Source organism: Onychostoma macrolepis, chromosome 23, assembly GCF_012432095.1.
Source record: "Onychostoma macrolepis isolate SWU-2019 chromosome 23, ASM1243209v1, whole genome shotgun sequence".
Lineage (NCBI taxonomy): Eukaryota > Metazoa > Chordata > Actinopteri > Cypriniformes > Cyprinidae > Onychostoma > Onychostoma macrolepis.
The window spans coordinates 21,078,197-21,102,231 of NC_081177.1; positions in this window are offsets into that span (position 1 = coordinate 21,078,197).

Here is a 24,035-nt window from a genome sequence, read left to right on the forward strand (position 1 = left end):
AACACTGTGACACTGGGGTGATCTGAATGAGCTACTGTTATTGCAGTTTTTAATTTATCATACACACACACAATAGAAAAAGAAAATCATTTTGGTTTATTTGAACAAGCTTTATTGACTTCTATAAGAAGAATAAATCAGCAAAACAATACTAACATTGTCATTTTTCAGCTTTGTCTATAACATGTATATTATATATAAACCCCAATCACTACAAAGATTGATTTGGCTTTTAAACAATCATTTCAGAAATTGTTCTACAACTCATGCATTACTTCAATGTTACAATATTTACAGCATTTTGCTTGCAATAAATTGTGCTAACAGATTGCAGTGCAGAGAAGGTCATATTAATAAACCTATCTAAGGTGAAACAGGAGATTTTTATTTACACACGTACAGCCTAATGAGATTGTGACTGGTTTTACAGTTAATATGAAGAGGCTCTGATTAGAAGGGCTCAAGCAGTTCTGTCTGAAAAACACGTTGATCTTTTGCAAAATCGGCACTTCCTTGAAAGAACTTGGATCGCTGCACTTGTCACATGTGGCATTGTAGACTGTCAGAAGCATGTCCATATCTGCAGTTAAGTTTCTGAAAAGAAAGGATCGGGAGTCTCAGTCTAAAACAGCACTTGATTCCTACTGGCAAATAAATATTGTTAACACCGTTAAAGCAACTTTATGTAGTTTTGTGTATTTTGGCGACTACAGATAAGTGGAATTCGCAGTTGTAAATAGCAAGTCCCAACTGACCCTTTGCAAAGACCCACCCCACCTTAGTTACTGTTGCTATGTCCGACAAGCCATGATGCTCTCACGCAACACATGATCTCACGCAGTGAAAAATACATCGCAGAGCAAAGATGACACTGACAGCATGCCGACAGAGAAGGTTACTTCTAATATGAAACAAAGTGTCAGCTTTCAAATTTTCAAATAATAAATAACGTTTTGTGGCTCTTTAATGTGTCATAACAGATCACAATAAAAATAGCGCCTCGTTAAACGATTATCTCTTCCTCTTTAGCACGAAATAAACATGAATGAACATCAGAAGTCATCTTGTTTCAACCGCGGAAAGACATCAATACACTGTTTTCCAAGTTCAAATCCACTGACGTTAAATGGTTGGTCAGATCGCCTGTCAATCAACCTCCCTGCGAAGGGTCAATTGGGACACATGTATCATGTATAATGGTCGTAATTACAGCGGATAGCTGCTGCCGTAAAGCAATCTTGCCATAATGCCGTAAAGGCTTTTCGCGAAAACTTACAAACTCCCTGAACAGCGTGTGGAAAGCAACAGGAGCCATTCACCTTATTGGAAGCCAGTGTACCATCAGAATTATTTTGAAACGGACATTTGAAAGTAAAAAAAAAAGAAAAGAAAAAAAAACCTTACACACAGTTGCTTTTAAAGACACAATTTGAACCCAGAATCAGCAATATAGGCTAAGTGAGGCCATATTCATTTCTTCAACATGAACTATAGCTACAGATATAAGCACCGCTAAACAACCTTATTAAATATGCCTACATTTAAATAGAAGTAAATAAAAGGTAAAATATGAAATAATAGCAAATAACTTTTATAAAGTTATTTATAAAGTACAAATAAATCAAATATTATGAACCAAAAAAAGCAAATAAGGCTGGTCTTCCATATTAACAATATGCACATGAGTCCTTAAAGAGATGGTTCACCCAAAAAAGAAAATTCTGTTATTTACCCATTTCTTTCTTCTCTTTAGCATAACTATCCCTTTAACACCCAACAGCCTCTCATTTAATATTACTAAACAAAATAAATGTTACTAGCAAAAACTGATTAAACTGAAGGAATAGCCTACTTACTTGCACTTCCAAGTAGTATTGGCTTTGTTTGAAATGTGGTCGTTCAGTCTGCAGTCTGTAAAGGCCATGTGCTTGCTTAATTGATTTCTGACTTTAATCAAGAGAGGCGCACTACATGGATGATTGCAGTCAAAGCAGGGCAGACCATGATATCCGTAAACAGACACGACAGCACAAACAAACACCTGTTTCAAACAGCACAAGTTAGTGGACGCTCATACCGTATACACCAAACTATATAACAGTCGCTGTGTTGTATTTTACACAGAAATTTGCTAGATTAGTTTAACTCACCAACAGAGCAGAGATGTTCATTCTTCACTCGTTCAGCGTCAGCTTCTGTACAGCTTCTGTACTGTAAAGCAAAGTAGGAATATTGCTGTATTGTGCTTAAGACTGACTTGTTATACCTTGATCAGGATGGGCTGAGGATTTCACCTGACGTAATTCCACCAACCTCTTTCCTACATGACATATTTGCATGAGACAAACAGCAGCGGCGTTGTGTCTGTTCTGTTTTTCCGTAATGATACGGTAACCTGTAGCCATTCAGGTGAGGGAATGGGCCTTTTTTCTCCTTTATTAGTGAGTGGGATACATTCACACACAAAGGTCAATGAAGAACAAAGAGCAACTAAACTGCTGTGCTGACAGTCATGTGCTTCAGGGCAAATGAGCTCAAGTGTGCTCTATAAAGACATTATTGCGTATTATTATTTCTCCAATGCTGTGCCTTAGAAGTGCGTTCATGAATGCCGTATTAAAATTAACTTTTTTTGCATTGCACTGTAATTTGTTATGCATTATGCATTTTTATTGCATACATTATAGTGAGTTGTGATATGTTTTAAATGTTGTGCGGCGTTGTGTGTTCTGTTTTTCCATAATGATACGGTAACCTGTGGCTTTTCAGGTGAGGTAATGGGCCTTTTTTTCTCCCTGTGTTGTGAACGGGATAGACACACTCAGAAAGCAAACACAAATGTACACTCAGAAATGAGTGGATGAGGACAGTCTAATCAGCTTGGTAGACATGGTTATTACCAAGTGAGTGTGTATTAGGGCTGAAACGATTCCTCGAGTTACTCGAGTAACTCGAATTCCAAAAATCATCGAGACAAATTATGTGCTTCGAAAAATCGTTTAGTCCATTTGCTAGGGATGCACTGAATTTTCGGCTGCCGAAAATATATGCCGTGCCACCCAGCAGTGTTCAGGTTTCCCTCTCATCACTGCGCCACGTGACGCTCCGTTCAATATTCAGCTCTATCAGTGTGCATTCTGCTCATTTACCACTCAAAAGTTAAGTATATATAAATAAGTTTTCATTTTCAAACATTTAAAGATAAATTAAATTAATAATTCTTGCCTTCATTTGATAACCAGATACACAACACAGAATTTCTGAGGAAAAAGAAAACATTTCATTAGGCTATTTTAATAAATAACAATAAAACATTAGGTGAGAGAAAATAAAACATAACTTTATAATTGTCATTTTCTTTTATCATATAACTATAATTATTATAACACCTAAAATATGTTGCATGTAAAAAGTGTTTGTTTCAGCCACTTGAAGGGTGGGTACATTGTGTGCACATGATAAGGATGGTACCACCTTTTGCCGCATTTTGAGAAAGGAAAAACCCTGTTTGCAGGACTATACCTTATTTGGATAATTAGTCAAAAACAACAACAACAGTTATGTCTGATTCTGTTGCATAGAACTGAATAAACATAATACATTGATATTTAATATTTATATATTTTCTGTCCAATTTTCTTTCAATAAAAGTGATTATTTTATTGGCTTATGTTTTTTTTTTTTTTTATTTTTTTATTCCATGTCATTAAAATTGAGTTAAATTAAAAAGTCTTACCAAATTACTTTGTATTATTTAATAAAACAAATAATTATTACAAAGCATTTTCGGTTTTGGTTTTTGACCAAGCACATCCAGAATTCTCGGTTTCGGCCCAGAATTTTCATTTCGGTGCATCCCTACCATTTACTGTAACTACACACAGAGCACTGTGTTTGCAACCACTTGCTCCTTTAAAGGATTACACACACACACACACACACACACACACTTACACCAGTATGCAGAGAGACATTTAAGAGGGTTTATTCTCCAAATAACTTTAAATTCATGTTGCTGAAAAATGTGTTAATAAATGTTATGTGTATGGACTCCTGTTTTTGTTCCACGTTAGCTTCCTGTCCACTAATTTTTGCCTCTTACAAAAGTCACAAAGCCTTCTAAGAAGACAGTAAAGGCTTATGTTATGCCTGAGCTGTAGTTAGGCTGAAACTTAAGTTGCACAATGTTTAGGTTTAATTATTATTTATTTATTACTGTTATTATTTTCATTTATGTCTTAGTTTTAGGCTGTACTATGTTTACCTTTTTTAAAGTAATTTGAAATTGATTTTTATGTTTTTATATATCTGTATCTGCATTTTGAATGTAATATGGCAATTAAATGCACTAAATGGGTTTAGTTTTCACAGTTATATGCAATTTCAGCAATAAAAATGTTCATTTTTCTAAAAAGGAAACAAATTACTTGTTCATTTTAACAGGCCTGTCTTATTTTCTCTTGTATATTTAGTATTGTTCTTTAATAAAGAAAGTACTTCTTATCCGATTAATCGATGGAATTTTCGGTAGAATACTCGATTACTAAAATATTCAATAGCTACAGCCCTTGTGTGCCATTTAATGGAGCTCTTTCAGCTCTCTGTATCTTTGTACCTTATTTAACAAGTCTGCATTAGCAAGACTTGTGTCAGCAGTTTCAGTGATCGTAAGTACTGAGTACACTGAGTGCTGCTTTTGTACGTGTTGTTTTAAAATAGCTTGGCTCTGTCAGTGCAGACAGATGAACCATCATCTGAACATTCAGTTACGTTATTTATGCCTCATTTCTTGGCTCTTTTTTTATTATTATTACTCATACTACTATACTACTTTATTAATTGTGGCATTAGAACAATTAAGCACCCAAATTCTCATTGCTGTAATGTGTTAAAATCTTGTTTTTCTCAGAGGTGATATTAAAGACATTGCTGTAAAAAAAAAAAAAAAAAAAATCTGTGTAATAAAATAATTTAATGTAGTATGACAAATAGTTCAGTGATGTATACATGCATGCCTTTTTAATTATATTAATTAAACATATTATTTCTTTTGCGTTACTTTAAAGATTAACTAATGGATTAAGTATTTTATTTTTTTTATTATTTAAATAATTACATAAACCATTAATCTTTAATGTAATGCAAAAGAAATAATGAGTTTAACTCATATTTACAATGTGGAAAATTATAATGATCTTAAATCTATATTGAGGATGTTATCAGTATTTTATATTAGAAGGGGATCACTGGCTGGATTTAAATGGCTGACATTTCTGTTCTACTCTAGAATAAACTGTATGACTCTGAAACAAGTTATTTCAGAGTTATATGGTACTATATTTTATTCATTTTTTTATTCAGTCAATATGTTTATTTCTTTGTTTATTTGTCTATGGTCTAAATAAACATTTTAAGTTTGCATATGCAAAACAGAAGAAACCGTTTGTCTGAGATAATGATACCATGACAGTTATTATTCCTGGAAACAATATTTCCGTAGTGGGGATTCCTTGTGTGTGGGATATCCTAACCACAATGATTAATACAGTCAGAGAAGTCCTGGACACAGAGGAATCCCTCATACTATGACTCATGTTTCTCCTTGTGGAAAAGAAATGTGCTTAATTGTATTGAATGTGCACTTGTAATAGCCTATATTTAAAATCTTAAAAGAATATTTAAAAAAAAGTACTTTCCGTGAATATAATAGAAATTTAAGGCCTCTTAAGTGTACTTAATAGAGTACACTTTCATGTTTCTTAACACACTTAAATACACTTTTAAAAAGTGCACTCTGTAAAAATGTCAGATTAATAGTACATTTGAAATCATTGTTTTATTAATCTTTTGTTGTGCTAAGTAGATCTATTTTGATGTGTTATTTGATATTACATTTAAAGTAATATACAATTGCAAAAAAAGGTATATTTAGCATAAATGCTTATCAGTACATTCAGAAGTATTATACCATATTTTAAAGACAATAGAAGTAATTATGAAATTACATATAAAAAGTGGGTCAAAAAGTCTAGTGTTTAGTTAATTGTATTTAATATTAATTTAATCTACAATACATTTTCTTTCATGCAAAGTGTCCAAAACAGTTCATATTAAGGTATATTTTTAAGTACATCATTTCTGTAATAAATAGTCTTTTGTTAAAAAAAGTATGCTAAAGTGTGCTTATTCTTCACAAAGTTATTGAGCCTGAACAGAAAAAAAATATAACTTACTTTTTTTTTTTCACGTTACTTTTATTACTCCATCAGTGTGTCATATCATAGAGCACTGAAACAACTCAGTGCCTTTGTTAACACATAATTGAAGGAACACAAGCATAAACACACTTGGAAATAAAAGGATTTGTTTGTCAAATACTACAATAATAAAGGGACAATAAGTGGTGTTTGAATAATGTGACTGAAAGATAAACCCACACTTTAACCTACACGTTTTCTAAAAGCAATAAGCATATTGCATATGTTTTAGTACAGATAGTGTGGTTTCTGTTTTGTTGATACTATGGAAAGGTTACATTTGAAAGGTCAAATGCAGAATGAAAGATCAAAAATGAAAACTTATGTAAATATACAGTCCTGGTCAGAATTATTGGCACCCTTGTTAAATATGAGCAAAAAAAAAGGCTGTAAAAAATAAATTGATTGTTTATTTTGTGTGTCAAAAAGCTGATTTTTTTTTGTTTCATCTGACCACAGATCTCGGTCCTGTGTGAAGTACCAGTATAGTGTTTAGCAGCTGAATATGCTGAAGTTTCTTTTTGAATGAGATTAGAGGATTTTCCCCTGACCTTGCTGTAATGTAGGTGCTGTTTGTTGTTCCCTTTCGATATTGCACTCGTACTGCGTCGTAAGATGCTGTATGGGAAAAACTCCTTTTTTCCTCTTCAACTGAAGCCTTTCAATCACGCAGTGAAACTGCACATCTATTGGTTCGTGCAGTGCTATAAAATCGAACCAATGGCTCGGCGGCGGCGCTGAGCGAGCCTATGGCTATGCAGCCTGCCAAAATGGGCGGGGCCTCTGGCTATATAAGCAGCCACTTCGTTCCCATATCTCAGGGAACCGAGGTTACGATAGTAACAGAGTATGTTCCCTTTCGATATTCCACTCGTACTGTGTCGTAAGATGCTGTATGGGAACCATTACAATCACGCTGTGCTATGATGGGGAAAGACTCAGAATCAAGACTCACGTGGGGGTAAGACCTATGGGAGTCAATAGAATACACCAAGCACAGGCTGAGCCAACAGGGTCATCCGTGGCCTGGGTGTCGTCCCCTATAGTTTATACCTGGTATCCATATAATATGGACCTTCCAAGTGAAGGAGGGGCTTGAATAATGATGGTCAAGCGAACCCCTAAGACTGCTAAACTAGCCGGAGGCGCCGAACTAAGCAGAAAGGACTCTGGCCTGTAAGTCAGGGACGTCCAGGTTGTAAAACACTTTGCTTCGTAACAGGGCGACCTTTAGCGCGGTTACCGAAGCTGACAAAAAGCTGTTCTGATCTCCTGTATGAGGCAGAACACTCAGGGCCCTGACGGGGCAGAGCAGGAATAATTCCTGGTCATCCGTCGAAGGGGAAAGCACGGAAAGCGCTATGACCTGGGCTCTGAACGGAGTGGAGAGCACCTTAGGTACATAACCCAGCCTTGGTTTCAGGACAACCTTGGAGTCGTTAGGCCCGAATTCCAGGCAAGCAGGGTTGATGGAAAGGGCCTGTAGGTCTCCTACTCGCTTAACTGACGCCATCGCTAACAGCAGGGCGGTTTTAAACGAGAGTGATCTGAGGCTCGTGGATTGCAATGGTTCATGCGGGTGGCCCTTAGTACGGTTGGTAAGTCCCAAGGTGGAATTGTATGAGGACATGGGGGGTTAATTCTCCTGGCACCTTTGACTCACGTTGACGGAGATGAAAGAGGCGGATAAAGTTCCCTTCCTCGACACTCCGGTCTCGTCGAACAACCTGTTCGGGCCAGCTGTGGAGGGCTTTGCGGAGTGGTTTACGGAGGCTCAGAAGTCGTCTCAAGCGATGTGACACTTCCTCCTGAAACGTACCAGCTCTTCTGCTGCTTCTAGTCGCCCCAAGCCTGCGCCGACTCAGCAGCCTGCCAAGCCAACGCTGGCCACTCCCAAGCCCCGACCTCCTAAGGATCGGCAGGATAGAGGGCGTTCCCACTCGGCAAGACGCTACCCCTTCCCGAAGCGCCACGGGTGCAGAGGAAAGTGTGTTAATGGTTCCCCACGGGCCCACTCTAGCGCCCAGGCATCCAATCGCTGTGATAGCCACAATTCGCTCGAAGACCACCACGCTTCCGCGGTGTGGTCGCCACCACAGTGCGCAGCGAGGACGCTCAAGTCCTGTGCACAGAGGTGATGAATCTGCTGGTAAAGGGAGCCATGGAAGTCGTTCCTCCAGCCCAGAGCGAGTCAGGCTTCTACAGCTGCTACTTCCTCGTCCCCAAGAAAGACGGCGGCCTGCGACCTATTCTAGATCTCAGACTCCTGAATCACACCCTGGTAAAAAGGTCGTTCAGGATGATCACATTGAAGCAGATCCTCTCTCAAATATGCCCAGGGGACTGGTTCATGTCACTGGACCTGAAAGACGCATACTTTCACATCCAGGTAGCCCCCCCATCACAGACAATTCTTGAGATTCGCATTCAAGGGGGTGGCATATCAATACAAGGTCCTTCCGTTTGGGCTGTCCCTGGCTCCCTGCACTTTTACGCGATGCATGGATGCGGCTCTCTCCCCTCTGCGACAGATGGGAATCCGCATCCTCAACTACCTTCGACGACTGGCTCATTCTGGCCCAGTCAGAGGTGGTTTCAACATCGCACAAGATCCTCACCCTCAGCCACTTAGATTGCCTGGGGCTCAGGGTCAACTTTGCCAAGAGCGTACTGTCACCCAGCCAACGAGTATTGTTCCTGGGGACAGTTATCGACTCAGTGCAGATGACAGCAACTGTCTCAGCGGAACGAGCCATGACGATTCAGCACCGCACAGCCTCCTTCAATAAAGGACCGCTTATCCGCTCAAGGCCTTCCAGAAAATGCTGGGCCTTATGGCAGCAGCTTCGCCAGTACTTCAGTTGGGCCTGCTTCACATGCAATCCATCCAGTTCTAGCTGAAGCAGAGGGTTCCATCCGCGGCTTGGCGTCACGGTTGCCATCGCATAACGGTGACTCGGGCCTGTGTATCAGCCCTGGCCCGTTAGAGGGACCCCCTCTGGCTGAGGCAGGGTGTGATCTTAGACACGGCGCACAGATGGAAGGTTGTCACGACAGACGCTTCCAACAAGGGTTGAAGAGTCGGGTCTGCACATCAACTGCCTAGAGATGCTAGCAGTGTGTCGTGCCTGTCAATTCTTCCTACCGGACATAAGGGGACACCATGTGCTAATACGCTCAGACAGCAGGTCCGTGGTGTCATACATAAATAACCAGGGCGGCCTAGTCTCGAAGCGCCTCTGCACGCTGGCGAGCGACCTTCTTGCACGCGGGCTCAGACCAATCTGCGTTCACTGAAGATGACGCATGTGCCGGGCAAAATGAATCAAGGAGCAGACATGTTGTCGAGGAACAACGTTTCCTCAGAAGAATGGATGCTCCACCCACTCATGGTTCAGAAAATCTTGGAAGTCTTTGGCAACGCTCGAACCTCTTCGCCTCCAAAGACAACGCTCATTGCCCAATCTTTTTCACGAAGAGCACGGATGCCCTGGCCCACGAGTGACCCAGCCTCCTGCTCTATGCGTTCCCTCCAATCGCTCTGCTACCGCAGGTACTCAGATGAGTCAGGGAACAATGGCACAAGCTTCTTCTAATAGCCCCCTTCTGGAGGAACCAGCCGTGGGTGTCGGAGTTATTCCAGCTGCTCGAAGCAGCCCCATGGCCCATTCCCTTGAGACGGGTCCTCCTCTCTCAAGCGAACGGCACGCTGTGGCATCCACAGCCCGAGTTATGGGCCCCGCATGTGTGGCCGCTCAACGGGAGCCTTTCGGCCTCCCAGAGCGTGTCTTAAACACTATGGCAGAAGCTAGAGCCCCGTCTACCAGACGCCTCTATGCTCTGAAATGGTCTATTTTCTCGGCTTGGTGTCAAGACCGCGACTTGGATCCGGTTACCTCTGATGTATCAGTGGTTCTTTCGTTTCTGCAGGAGATGCTGGATAAACAGCGTTCCTCATCCACCATCAAAGTTTATGCGGCAGCCATAGCGGCTTTCCATGCCCTTATTGCTGGCCGATCGGTGGGCAGGAACAGTGCGGTGGTCCACTTTATACGAGGCACCAGGAGAATTAACCCCCCGTGTCCTCATACAATTCCACCTTGGGACTTACCAACCGTACTAAGGGCCTTGAAAGGCTCCCTGTTTGAACCATTGCAATCCACAAGCCTCAGATCACTCTCGTTTAAAACCGCCCTGCTGTTAGCGCTGGCGTCAGTTAAGCGAGTAGGAGACCTACAGCCCCTTTCCATCAAGCCCTGCTTGCCTGGAATTCGGGCCTAACGACTCCAAGGTCGTCCTGAAACCAAGGCTGGGTTATGTACCTAAGGTCCTCGCCGTCCACATTTGTAATGTTTTACAACCTGGACGTCCCTGCCTTACAGGCCAAAGTCCTTTCTGCTTAGTTCGCCGCCTCCGGCTAGTTTTGCAGTCTTAGGGATTCGCTTGACCATCATTGTTCAAGCCCCTCCTTCACTTGGAAGGTCCATATTATATGGATACCAGGTATAAACTATAGGGGACGACACCCAGGCCACGGATGACCCTGTTGGCTCAGCTTGTGCTTGGTGTATTCTATTGACTCCCATAGGTCTTACCCCCACGTGAGTCTTGATTCTGAGTCGTTCCCCATCATAGCACGGCGTGATTGTACTGGTTCCCATACAGCGTCTTACGACACAGTACGAGTGGAATATCGAAAGGGAGCGTACTCTGTTACTATCGTAACCTCGGTTCCCTGAGATATGGGAACGAAGCGGCCGCTTATATAGCCAGAGGCCCCGCCCATTTTGGCAGGCTATGGCAGGCTGCATAGCCATAGGCTCGCTCAGCGCCGCCACTGGTTCTTGGTTCGATTTTATAGCACTGCACGAACCAATGGTCGTGCAGTTTCACTTTACACTTTACACCAAGGCTTCAGTTGAAGAGGAAAAAAGGAGTTTTTCCCATACAGCGTCTTACGACGCAGTGCTCGTTCCCATATCTCAGGGAACCGAGGTTACGATAGTAACAGAGTACGTTCCCTTTCGATATTCCACTCGTACTGTGTCGTAAGACGCTGTATGGGAACCATCCTTGGGGAGTCTTTGGCCACTCAAACTCTCCTCATTGGGACGATATCAACACACGTCCATTTCCTAGCCGATTCGTAACATCTCCGGTTAACTGGAACATCTCAATCATTTCCCTGATGGTGTAAATGGGAATTTTCAATGCTTTAGCTCTTTTCTTACAGTCACTTTCTATTTTATTAAGCTCAACAATCTTTTGCTGCATATTAGAACTATATTCTTTGGTTTTACTCAGTGTGATGGATGATTAACCTTGCCTCATATCTGTACACCTTTGAAATGTGAAGCCATTGGCTCGTAACAATTTCATGTTATTAGTGAGCCTGGTGTTCTAAAAATGTAAATATGAATGGGAATATACTTAAGAGATATTTTATTTATAAGGATTTCTAAGGGTTCTAATAACTGTGGTCAATGTGTATTGGAGAAAAACATTTCATAATGTGAATTTCCCCCCTGTTCTACATGTTTTACTTTAATGAAAGGTTAGATTTTTTTAATGAAAGATTTAAAAAATAACCCTGTGGAATTATTTTCACAACCTTCTCTGCTCACATTTACCAAGGGTGTCAGTAATTTTGACCTTAAAGGGGTGGTTTACTGCGATTTCACTTTTTTCATTTTAAATAGTGTGTAATATTGCTGTTGGTGCATGAACAGTATCTGCAAAGTTGCTGCGCTGAAAGTTCAACGTAAGCGGAGATATCGTCTTTTAAAAATCAGGAAGTTTAATGCCTACAAAAACGACTCATATGGGACTACAACGAGATACTTCCCGGGTTGCATACGTAAAAAACCCATACATTTGCATCAACCCCTCCCTCCAGAACATGCCAAAGAGGGGGCAAGGCCATGTTCTGCGGCTGTGTCGAAGAGGAAAAGTTATAGTGGAGAGTTGTAGTCATGCCGTCGAAACGGTGTTATTTTCACCCAGCAGTCAGGTCTGTGTTCGGGCTTCCTACGGACGCTGTAGTTCGTCAACAATGGTTAAAATTTATGTTTGATTATATTCCTGACAATTACAATCCTAATTTAGCTCTCTGTGCTGCGCATTTTACAGAAGACAGCTTCCAGAATCTACACGAGTTCAAGGCCGGACTCACACAGAAACTATTACTAAAACATGGAGCAGTTCCAACTTTAAATCCAGAGGCAGCAGTTGTTGGGCCACAACCTGTAAGTAAGATTTCATAATTTTAAATGAATTTGCATGTATAATTTCAGACATAATGTTTTAGTTTTATCAAGTACGTAAACAAATGCCAATGCTGGCTTTAGTAGCCAGTTAGTTAAATGCTATTTCGTGTGTCTATGACAAACGCGTACAAACATTTTGGACCCGAATTTGTAATTATGTACTAATTTTGTAAATGTATTTTCCATGTATACTTTATGACGTAATTTTTCGATTTGATCAAGAACGTAAACACAAGCCAACGCTGTTTGGTTAGTAGCCAGATAGTTCGATGCTATTTTGTGTGTATAAGACAAACGTGTACAAACTTCAAACAATGATATGTAATCACAACAGCAAACTTCCATTCAGAAACGCTTGTAAGAGCCGTGCTTGCGGAAGTTCTGCTGGACTCTCTTCATTACCGCTTTCTGGGTCTGATTCTGGCTCAAACTGATACGGCAATATTGACACCATTATTTACATTTGACCGGAGCACATGCAGCTGTCGCCCGTGAAGGTAATGGCGTGAAGTTTCCGGACAATGTGCAGTACGCAGTTTAGCCAATCACAACACACCGGCCCAACTAACCAATCTGAGCCCATCGCCTGTTTCTGAGGGAGTGGTTTCAGAGAATCAGGAAGTCAACCGGTCGTTCAAATGACAGAGGAGAAAGCGGCTTACAATAAAGGTGAAATATATGAAAAATAAGGTGTTTTTTAACAAACGAAACACGAAGACATGTTATATTGCACCCCATAAACACAATCAAGCAAAGAAAAAAAGCAGTAAACCACCCCTTTAACTGTATTACCTAGTTATAAAATATGAAATAAATGAAACACAACTCTGTTTCTGAATAGAAAATATACATTCATACACTAAGATACTGTATGTATTTGTGACAGTGTGGCATTTGGATGAGCTCATGTCAAATTCATTTACTTTTTTGTATATCATAAAAAAAAAAAGAAAGGATTTTGTTTATTTGAACAAGCTTTATTCTCTTCTGTAAGAAGAACAAATAAATGCATCATTTATGATATATATATATAACGTGTAATATACAAACAACTGAATCATTACATGGTTTTGAGAAAGTTTTTACAAACATGCATTGTAAAAACATTTCTGTCAAAAACATAAAACATAGTCCAAAGCACTGACACTGATTTTACGTTTTTAGACATAGTCATCATATTTGGTTTTCACAAATGAAAAATAAAAATGTACATGACGTGAACATATTGCAGTTCAGAGATGGTCATATTAATGAGCTTATCAAAAGTGCATGCAGGCATAATTTGCATATTGTTCAATGTGCCTTTGCACAAGTACAGCCTAATGAAATTGTGACAGGTTTTACCTATAATATAATGTCATTAGTGTTCATGCAACTCTTTGTGAATAACATGCTGATATTTTGCACAATCGGTACTGCCTCGAAACCTGGATCTGGGCACTTTTCACATGTGGCGTTATAGACTGTCGTACCAATCCTGTGTAAAGCTGAAAGTGACGGCCTGGGAAAAGAAAGACTGATAAGTGGTGCATCGTTGACACACATCATATCCATTATCACCATCAAAGCTCAAATGAGTCTCAATCTAAAAAAGACTACTGACAAACAAATACTGTTAATACAGTTTCAACCTCACAATGTGATTTGCACTCTCTTGTTTGGCTGATAAGAATCAGCAGTTTAAGCCATATTAATTATATCAATGTGATCCAGCTTCACACATAAGCACTTCTAAACTACCTTATTCCATATGTTTAAATGACATTAAATAAAATCTACAATATGAAATAACAGTAGCCTAAACAACCTTATCAAGCTGTTAATTGAACATTATTACACATAAGAAATATTACTAGCATACAATGCCACAGCCATATCACCCTGCAGCCCAAGACCGGTTGCCCATGGAAGCTAAGCAGGGTTGAGTCTGGTCAGTACCTGGATGGGAGACCTCCTGGGAAAACTAGGTTGCTGTTGGAAGAGGTGTTAGTGAGGCCAGCAGGGGGTGCTCACCCTGCAGTCTGTGTGGGTCCTAACGCCCCAGTATAGTGACGGGGACACTATACTGTAAAAAAGCACCGTCTTTCGGATGAGATGTTAAACCGAGGTCCTGACTCTCTGTGGTCATTAAAAAAATCCCATGACACTCATCGTAATGAGTAGGGGTGTAACCCCGGTGTCCTGGCCAAATTCCCTCCACTGGCCCTTGTCTATCATGGCTTCCCAATAATCCCCATCCACTTGATTGGCTCTACGACACTCTCTCCTCTCCACCTGTAGCTGGTGTGTGGTGAGCGCACTGGCGCTGTTGTCCTGTGGCTGCCGTCGCATCATCCAAGTGGATGCTGCACACGGGTGGTGGTTGAGAAGAGACCCCTCACATGATTGTAAAGCGCTTTGGGTGTATTGCAATACACATTAAAGCGCTATATAAATGCCTCATTCATTCATACAAATAACTGAATAAATTATAGGAATACTTACTTGCGCTTCCAAGTAGGATTGGCTTTGTTTGAAATGTGGTCGTTCAGTCTGCAGTCTGTAAAGGCCATGTGCTTGCTTAATTGATTTCTGACTTTAATCAAGAGAGGCGCACTACATGGATGATTGCAGTCAAAGCAGGGCAGACCATGATATCCGTAAACAGACACGACAGCACAAACAAACACCTGTTTCAAACAGCACAAGTTAGTGGACGCTCATACCGTATACACCAAACTATGTAACAGTCGCTGTGTTGTATTTTAAGAAATTTGCTAGATTAGTTTAACTCACCAACAGAGCAGAGATGTTCATTCTTCACTCGTTCAGCGTCAGCTTCTGTACAGCTTCTGTACTGTAAAGCAAAGTAGGAATATTGCTGTATTGTGCTTAAGACTGACTTGTTTACCTTGATCAGGATGGGCTGAGGATTTCACCTGACGTAATTCCACCAACCTCTTTCCTACATGACATATTTGCATGAGACAAACAGCAGCGGCGTTGTGTCTGTTCTGTTGTTCCATAATGATACGGTAACCTGTGGCCATTCAGGTGAGGGAATGGGCCTTTTTTTCTCCCTGTGTTGTGAACGGGATAAACACACTCAGAAAGCAAACACAAATGCACACTCAGAAATGAGTGGATGAGGACAGTCTAATCAGCTTGGTAGACATGGTTATTACCTTGTGAGAGTGTATGCCGCTACTCTAATACTTAATGGTTGTGTGCCATTAATGGAGCTCTTTCAGCTCTCTGTATCTTTGTACCTTATTTAACAAGTCTGCATTAGCAAGACTTGTGTCAGCAGTTTCAGTGATCGTAAGTACTGAGTACACTGAGTGCTGCTTTTGTACGTGTTGTTTTAAAATATCTTGGCTCTGTCAGTGCAGACAGATGAACCATCATCTGAACATACAGTTACGTTATTTATGCCTCATTTTCTTGTTTTTTTTTTATTATTATTACTCATACTACTATACTACTTTATTAATTGTGGCGTAAGAACAATTAAGCACCCAAATTCTCATTGCTGTAATGTCTTGTTTTTCTCAGAGGTGATATTAAAGACATTGCTGTAAAAAAAAAATATATATATAATTTAATAAAATGTAGTATGACAAATAGTTCAGTGATGTATACATGCATGCCTTTTTAATTATATTAATTAAACGTATTATTTCTTTTGCATTACTTTAAAGATTAACTAATGGATTAAGTATTTTATTTTTTAATTATTTAAATAATTATTTAAACCATTAATCTTTAATGTAATGCAAAAGAAATAATGAGTTTAACTACTTCATTATTTGGAAAATTATAATGATCTTAAATCTATATTGAGGATGTTATCAGTATTTTATATTAGAAGGGGATCACTGGCTGGATTTAAATGGCTTACATTTCTGTTCTACTCTAGAATAAACTGTATGACTCTGAAACAAGTTATTTCAGAGTTATATGGTACTATATTTTATTCAGTTTTTTATTCAGTCAATATGTTTATTTCTTTGTTTATTTGTCTATGGTCTAAATAAACATTTTAAGTTTGCATATGCAAAACAGAAGAAACCGTTTGTCTGAGATAATGATACCATGACAGTTATTATTCCTGGAAACAATATTTCCGTAGTGGGGATTCCTTGTGTGTGGGATATCCTAACCACAATGATTAATACAGTCAGAGAAGTCCTGGACACAGAGGAATCCCTCATACTATGACTCATGTTTCTCCTTGTGGAAAAGAAATGTGCTTAATTGTATTGAATGTGCACTTGTAATAGCCTATATTTAAAATCTTAAAAGAATATTTTAAAAAAAAAGTACTTTCCGAGAATATAATAGAAATTTAAGGCCTCTTAAGTGTACTTAATAGAGTACACTTTCATGTTTCTTAACACACTTAAATACACTTTTAAAAAGTGCACTCTGTAAAAATGTCAGATTAATAGTACATTTGAAATCATTGTTTTATCAATCTTTTGTTGTGCTAAGTAGATCTATTTTGATGTGTTATTTGATATTACATTTAAAGTAAGATACAGTTGCAAAAAAGGTATATTTAGCATAAATGCTTATCAGTACATTCAGAAGTATTATACCATATTTTAAAGACAATATAAGTAATTATGAAATTACATATAAAAAGTGGGTCAAAAACTCTAGAGTTTAGTTAATTGCATTTAATATGAATTTAATCTACAATACAATTTCTTTCATGCAAATAAGTGTCCAAAACAGTTCATATTTAAGTATATTTTTAAGTGCATCATTTCTGTAATAAATACTCTTTTGTTAAAAAAAAAAAAGTATGCTAATGTGTGCTTATTCGTCACAAAGATATTGAGCCTGAACAGAAAAAAATATATAACTTTCTTTTTTTTTCCACTTTACTTTTATTACTCCATCAGTGTGTCATATCATAGAGCACTGAAACAACTCAGTGCCTTTGTTAACACATAATTGAAGGAACACAAGCATAAACACACTTGGAAATAAAAGGATTTGTTTGTCAAATACTACAATAATAAAGGGACAATAAGTGGTGTTTGAATAATGTGACTGAAAGATAAACCCACACTTTAACCTACACGTTTTCTAAAAGCGATAAGCATATTGCATATGTTTTAGTACAGATAGTGTGGTTTCTGTTTTGTTGATACTATGGAAACGTTACATTTGAAAGGTCAAATGCAGAATGAAAGATCAAAAATGAAAACGTATGTAAATATACAGTCCTGGTCAGAATTATTGGCACCCTTGTTAAATATGAGCAAAAAAAAGGGTGTAAACAATAAATCGACTGTTTATTTTGTGTGTCAAAAAGCTGATTTTTTTTTCGTTTCATCTGACCACAGATCTCGGTCCTGTGTGAAGTACCAGTATAGTGTTTAGCAGCTGAATATGCTAAATTTCTTTTTGAATGAGATTAGAGGATTTTCCCCTGACTCTGATCCCTCTTATGTTTTTTCCCGTACAATTACTCCATCAACACCACAGGCTTTTAGTTGTTTTTTTTTCAGTTGAGGACTATTGCAAAAATGAAGTCCTTTTTGTCTGTTCTTGACCTTGAGATAGTAATTCATGCATTCATCTCCTCCTGTTTGGATTACTGTAATGCTTTTTATTTGGGAGTAAGCCAATCTCTTATTTCAAAATTGCAGTTGGTCCAGAACACGCTGCGAGGCTCCTTACTAGCACAAAGAAAAGCGAGCATATTACTCCAGTTTTGGAAAAGTTGCATTGGCTTCCGGTTAAATATCGGATTCAGTATAAGGTGTTGCTGTATGTTTTTAAAGCTGTCCATGATATGGTTCCAGAATATATTAAGGACCTGATTCATATGAACTCTTGTAGACCTCGAAGATCATTCAATTGCTTACTGCTCTCAATTCCGAAAACTCGTCTGAAAACTAAAGGGGATCGTGCATTTTCGGTTGCTGGCCCAAGACTATGGAATACTCTTCATCAGATCTGCACCCTCAGTTGATGTTTTTAAATCCCGTGTGAAAACATATTTGTTTTCTATGGCTTTTAATTGTTTATTTTTTATTTATTTTTTTCTGTTATTGTTGATAACTATTGTAGTTTTGTTGTGTTGCTGTACAGTACTTTGGTCTACTTTGTAGTGGAAACTTGAGACTTGAGACCTTGCTGTAATGTAGGTGCTGTTTGTTGTTTTTTAGACTCAAATCATTTCTGCAGTTTTTCAACTGTGATCCTTGGGGAGTCTTTGGCCACTCAAACTCTCCTCATTGGGACGATATCAACACACGTCCATTTCCTAGCCGATTCGTAACATCTCCGGTTAACTGGAACATCTCAATCATTTCCCTGATGGTGTAAATGGGAATTTTCAATGCTTTAGCTCTTTTATTTCAGTCACTTTCTATTTTATTAAGCTCAACAATCTTTTGCTGCATATTAGAACTATATTCTTTGGTTTTACTCAGTGTGATGGATGATTAACCTTGCCTCATATCTGTACACCTTTGAAATGTGAAGCCATTGGCTCGTAACAGTTTCATGTTATTAGTGAGCCTGGTGTTCTAAAAATGTAAATATGAATGGGAATATACTTAAGAGATATTTTATTCATAAGGATTTCTAAGGGTTCTAATAACTGTGGTCAATGTGTATTGGAGAAAAACATTTCATAATGTGAATTTCCCCCCTGTTCTACATGTTTTACTTTAATGAAAGGTTAGATTTTTTAATGAAAGATTTAAAAAATAACCCTGTGGAATTATTTTCACAACCTTCTCCGCTCACATTTACCAAGGGTGTCAGTAATTTTGACCTTAACTGTATTACCTAGTTATAAAATATGAAATAAATGAAACACAACTCTGTTTCTGAATAGAAAATATACATTCATACACTAAGATACTGTATGTATTTGTGACAGTGTGGCATTTGGATGAGCTCATGTCAAATTCATTTACTTTTTTGTATATCATAAAAAAAAAAGAAAGGATTTTGTTTATTTGAACAAGCTTTATTCTCTTCTGTAAGAAGAACAAATAAATGCATCATTTATGATATATATATAACGTGTAATATACAAACAACTGAATCATTACATGGTTTTGAGAAAGTTTTTACAAACATGCATTGTAAAAACATTTCTGTCAAAAACATAAAACATAAAACATAATCCAAAGCACTGACACTGATTTTACGTTTTTAGACATAGTCATCATATTTGGTTTTCACAAATGAAAAATAAAAATATACATGACCTGAACATATTGCAGTTCAGAGATGGTCATATTAATGAGCTTATCAAAAGTGCATGCAGGCATAATTTGCATATTGTTCAATGTGTCTTTGCACAAGTACAGCCTAATGAAATTGTGACAGGTTTTACATATAATATAATGTCATTAGTGTTCATGCAATTCTTTTTGAATAACATGCTGATATTTTGCACAATCGGTACTGCCTCGAAACCTGGATCTGGGCACTTTTCACATGTGGCGTTATAGACTGTCGTACCAATCCTGTGTAAAGCTGAAAGTGACGGCCTGGGAAAAGAAAGACTGATAAGTGGTGCATCGTTGACACACATCATATCCATTATCACCATCAAAGCTCAAATGAGTCTCAATCTAAAAAAGACTACTGACAAACAAATACTGTTAATACAGTTTCAACCTCACAATGTGATTTGCACTCTCTTGTTTGGCTGATAAGAATCAGCAGTTTAAGCCATATTAATTATATCAATGTGATCCAGCTTCACACATAAGCACTTCTAAACTACCTTATTCCATATGTTTAAATGACATTAAATAAAATCTACAATATGAAATAACAGTAGCCTAAACAACCTTATCAAGCTGTTAATTGAACATTATTACACATAAGAAATATTACTAGCATACAAATAACTGAATAAATTATAGGAATACTTACTTGCACTTCCAAGTAGGATTGGCTTTGTCTGAAATGTGGTCATTCAGTCTGCAGTCTGTAAAGGCCATGTGCTTGCTTAATTGATTTCTGACTTTAATCAAGAGAGGCGCACTACATGGATGATTGCAGTCAAAGCAGGGCAGACCATGATATCCGTAAACAGACACGACAGCACAAACAAACACCTGTTTCAAACAGCACAAGTTAGTGGACGCTCATACCGTATACACCAAACTATATAACAGTCGCTGTGTTGTATTTTAAGAAATTTGAAAGATTAGTTTAACTCACCAACAGAGCAGAGATGTTCATTCTTCACTCGTTCAGCGTCAGCTTCTGTACAGCTTCTGTACTGTAAAGCAAAGTAGGAATATTGCTGTATTGTGCTTAGGACTGACTTTTATACCTTGATCAGGATGGGCTGAGGATTTCACCTGACGTAATTCCACCAACCTCTTTCCTACATGACATATTTGCATGAGACAAACAGCAGCGGCGTTGTGTCTGTTCTGTTTTTCCGTAATGATACGGCAACCTGTAGCCATTCAGGTGAGGGAATGGGCCTTTTTTCTCCTTTATTAGTGAGTGGGATACAGTCACACACAAAGGCCAATGAAGAACAAAGAGCAACTAAACTGCTCACCGAGTCATGATGCTTCAGGGCAAATGATCTCAAGTGTGCGACATTATTGCGTATTATTATTTCTCCAATGCTGTGCCTTAGAAGTGCGTTCATGAATGCCATATTAAAATTAATTTTTTTGCATTGCACTGTAATTTGTTATGCGATTTTATTGCATACATTATAGTGAGTTGTGATACGTTTTAAATGTATCTGAACCTATTATAAAATGTTACTTCATATGTTTTTCAAATAACAAAAATACACACTGTTGATAATACAGATTGAAAAACATAAATGTTTCATGAGGACAATATTTAATTAAATGCACTAAATATGTATTTTAGTAATAATACATTCAATGTTTTTCTATTAAATTTCTATTGATAATAGAACGACCCACATAACTACTAACACTGCTTCAGGCATTCATTTTTTGTTTTATTTACAGATGACATATGCAAAACAATACATGTGCCTCCAAGGTATCAGCTGAAACCATGACGGGCAATATTTTTAGGATGAAAGCAATCGTTCCACATGGATTCCTTTTGTGTGGGATTTCTTTACCACAGCGGTTCACGCAGTTAGAGAAATCCTGGACACAAAGAGGATCTCCACTGTATCGCCCAGACAGAAATTCCTCACTTCACACATCATATTTCATACGCTTTTTCATTTTACACTTTTACTTTCATTACACAACAATGTAACACATTCCAACCTATTCAAACACTTCAGTGTCTTTGCTAAATGTAAATGAAGACTTGAATCATTTGCAAATAATGATACTTGAAAAGTTACATTTCTCAAAATGATTTATATTTTAAAGACACCTCACTGTAAAAAGTGATGTTGACTTAACTTAAAAAAAAATTAGGAAACCCGTTGCCTTAAAAGTTTTAAGTAAATGATAATTTAAAAAAATAAGTTAATTGAATTGTCAAGTTCACTTAACTTTTTTTTTTTTTTTAATTATTATATACTTAATCATTTTAAGGCAACGAGTTTCCTAAATTTTTTTAAGTTAAGTCAACTTTCACTTTTACAGTGTGTCTGTTCTTTGGTCTGTCTAACAGATATTAGGCTCTTTTTTTACAGGACAGAAAAAAAATGCATGTACAATGGAGATCAAAATTAGAGAACAACCTATAATTTCCTAAATTTCAAGGACGCTGCACTGTAAAAAAAAAAAAATCTGAAAAATTTACGGTAAAAAAACGGCAACTGTGGTTGCTGGAATTCTACCGTAAAAATACAATAACAACATTTTAGGTTTTATGGTTTTAACTTAAATTTACATTTAAATACCGTAATTTCATTAACTGACATAATGTTAATATACCAACCTACAGAAGTAATGAAATCTGTTTTGTACCTTTGTAATACACTGATAACCACCAAATGCAGGTGGTGATGAGAAAGTCACATGATGAACCAAAGCCCATCACAAGCAGCTTTTAAATAGTAACATATATAGAAGGTCCACAGTGTCATTCACATAAGCACTAAACACCATCATGGTAAGACTCATTAAACTGAAATATGCAATAAACATTAATTTAACAACATTAGATGTAACATACAACCCTAATAAACATAACTGATAAGAAAAAAACTAAGAAGAAACATAGTTATTTCAAAGAAAAAACATCAAATTCAAACAAAATTTGAAATGCAACACAGGGAATACTGGGAACGTCAGTTTACGGATTTTCCCTGTAAATTTTACAGGAACTTACCGTTAACCATTTAACAGGATTTTACTGTAGCATTTTCACAGTTTTTTACCATTAAAATCATTTTTAAAAGTGTGCTTTGAAGTTCTATTTGAAGTTATGCTAACAGGAGTAGAAGGGAAGTTTTTTTCTGAAGCACAGCATAAAAGAAACTGAACTCTGAAAAAGAACTCAAAAGTTATTGGTGTTAATCTGGCATCTAATGCTATTTCATGCATTCTGAGTTATTTACACTGTTAAAGATTTGCATTCTCATGCTAAACATGGCAAAGTTTCAAAAAATGACTTGGCCGTATGAAGGAGTATTTCTGTGCCAAATAGCCTACACTCCCTCTGGGTTCGTAAAAGTTTCTTGACTGATAAACTGATCAAACTAAAAACTCTTTGGAGATATGAAGGATGCAATGCTACTCAAGATTAACATGAGATTGGGTGAAACTGTGTGTGTTTTGTCCCTTTTAATTATGACAAACCCTATTTAACTGGCAGCATTCCTCCAGTTTTCACTGAGAGTGCAAGATGGCGGGCCTTTCAGCCACTGCAAGAGTAGTTGGACTTTCCAAATCTGTGAGTTTTACAATGACACTAATTCATTCAATTCCCCCCAAAAGGCTGGTCATCCATGAAAGAGAAATGAGTAAGAAGACAGAATAATGCAGAGACTCTCAATAGGGAATCGGTTCAACACTGCAGCTGGAATTGCTCACCAGTTAAGAAAGGATTCAAATATGTTTGTTGAGGAGCATGTTGTGTGGACAGAGGAGAATTGGTCCAAAGTTCACTTCAGTGATGAGAGCAAGTTTAATTTATTGGGATGGGAAACATTTTGTTCTCGAGTCCTCAGAGTCCTCATCTAAACCTGATTGAATATCTCTGAAAAATCCTTGGTGACAAAGTTATGGCTAAGAAACCCACTACAGCCACCGAACTGTGGAAGAAGAGTGGACCAAGATCACACCAGAGCAGTGTGAGAGACTAGTGATGTCCTGTGCTGAAGTCATTCAAAGCAAGGGCCTGTACACTTACATTTACATTTAGTCATTTAGCAGACGCTTTTATCCAAAGCGACTTACTACTAATATAACAATAATGACAGCTGTAACCCTCCCAAATTTTAGTTGTAATCTTCTTTCGTGCTACAGTGGTTACTGTTTTCTAATTCTGATCACTGTGTTTTCCACAAAATAAAGTTTTTTTTTTTAAATGCCTTGTTTATTTTGTCAAACATGTTAGTATAACTGTGGTATGCCTACAG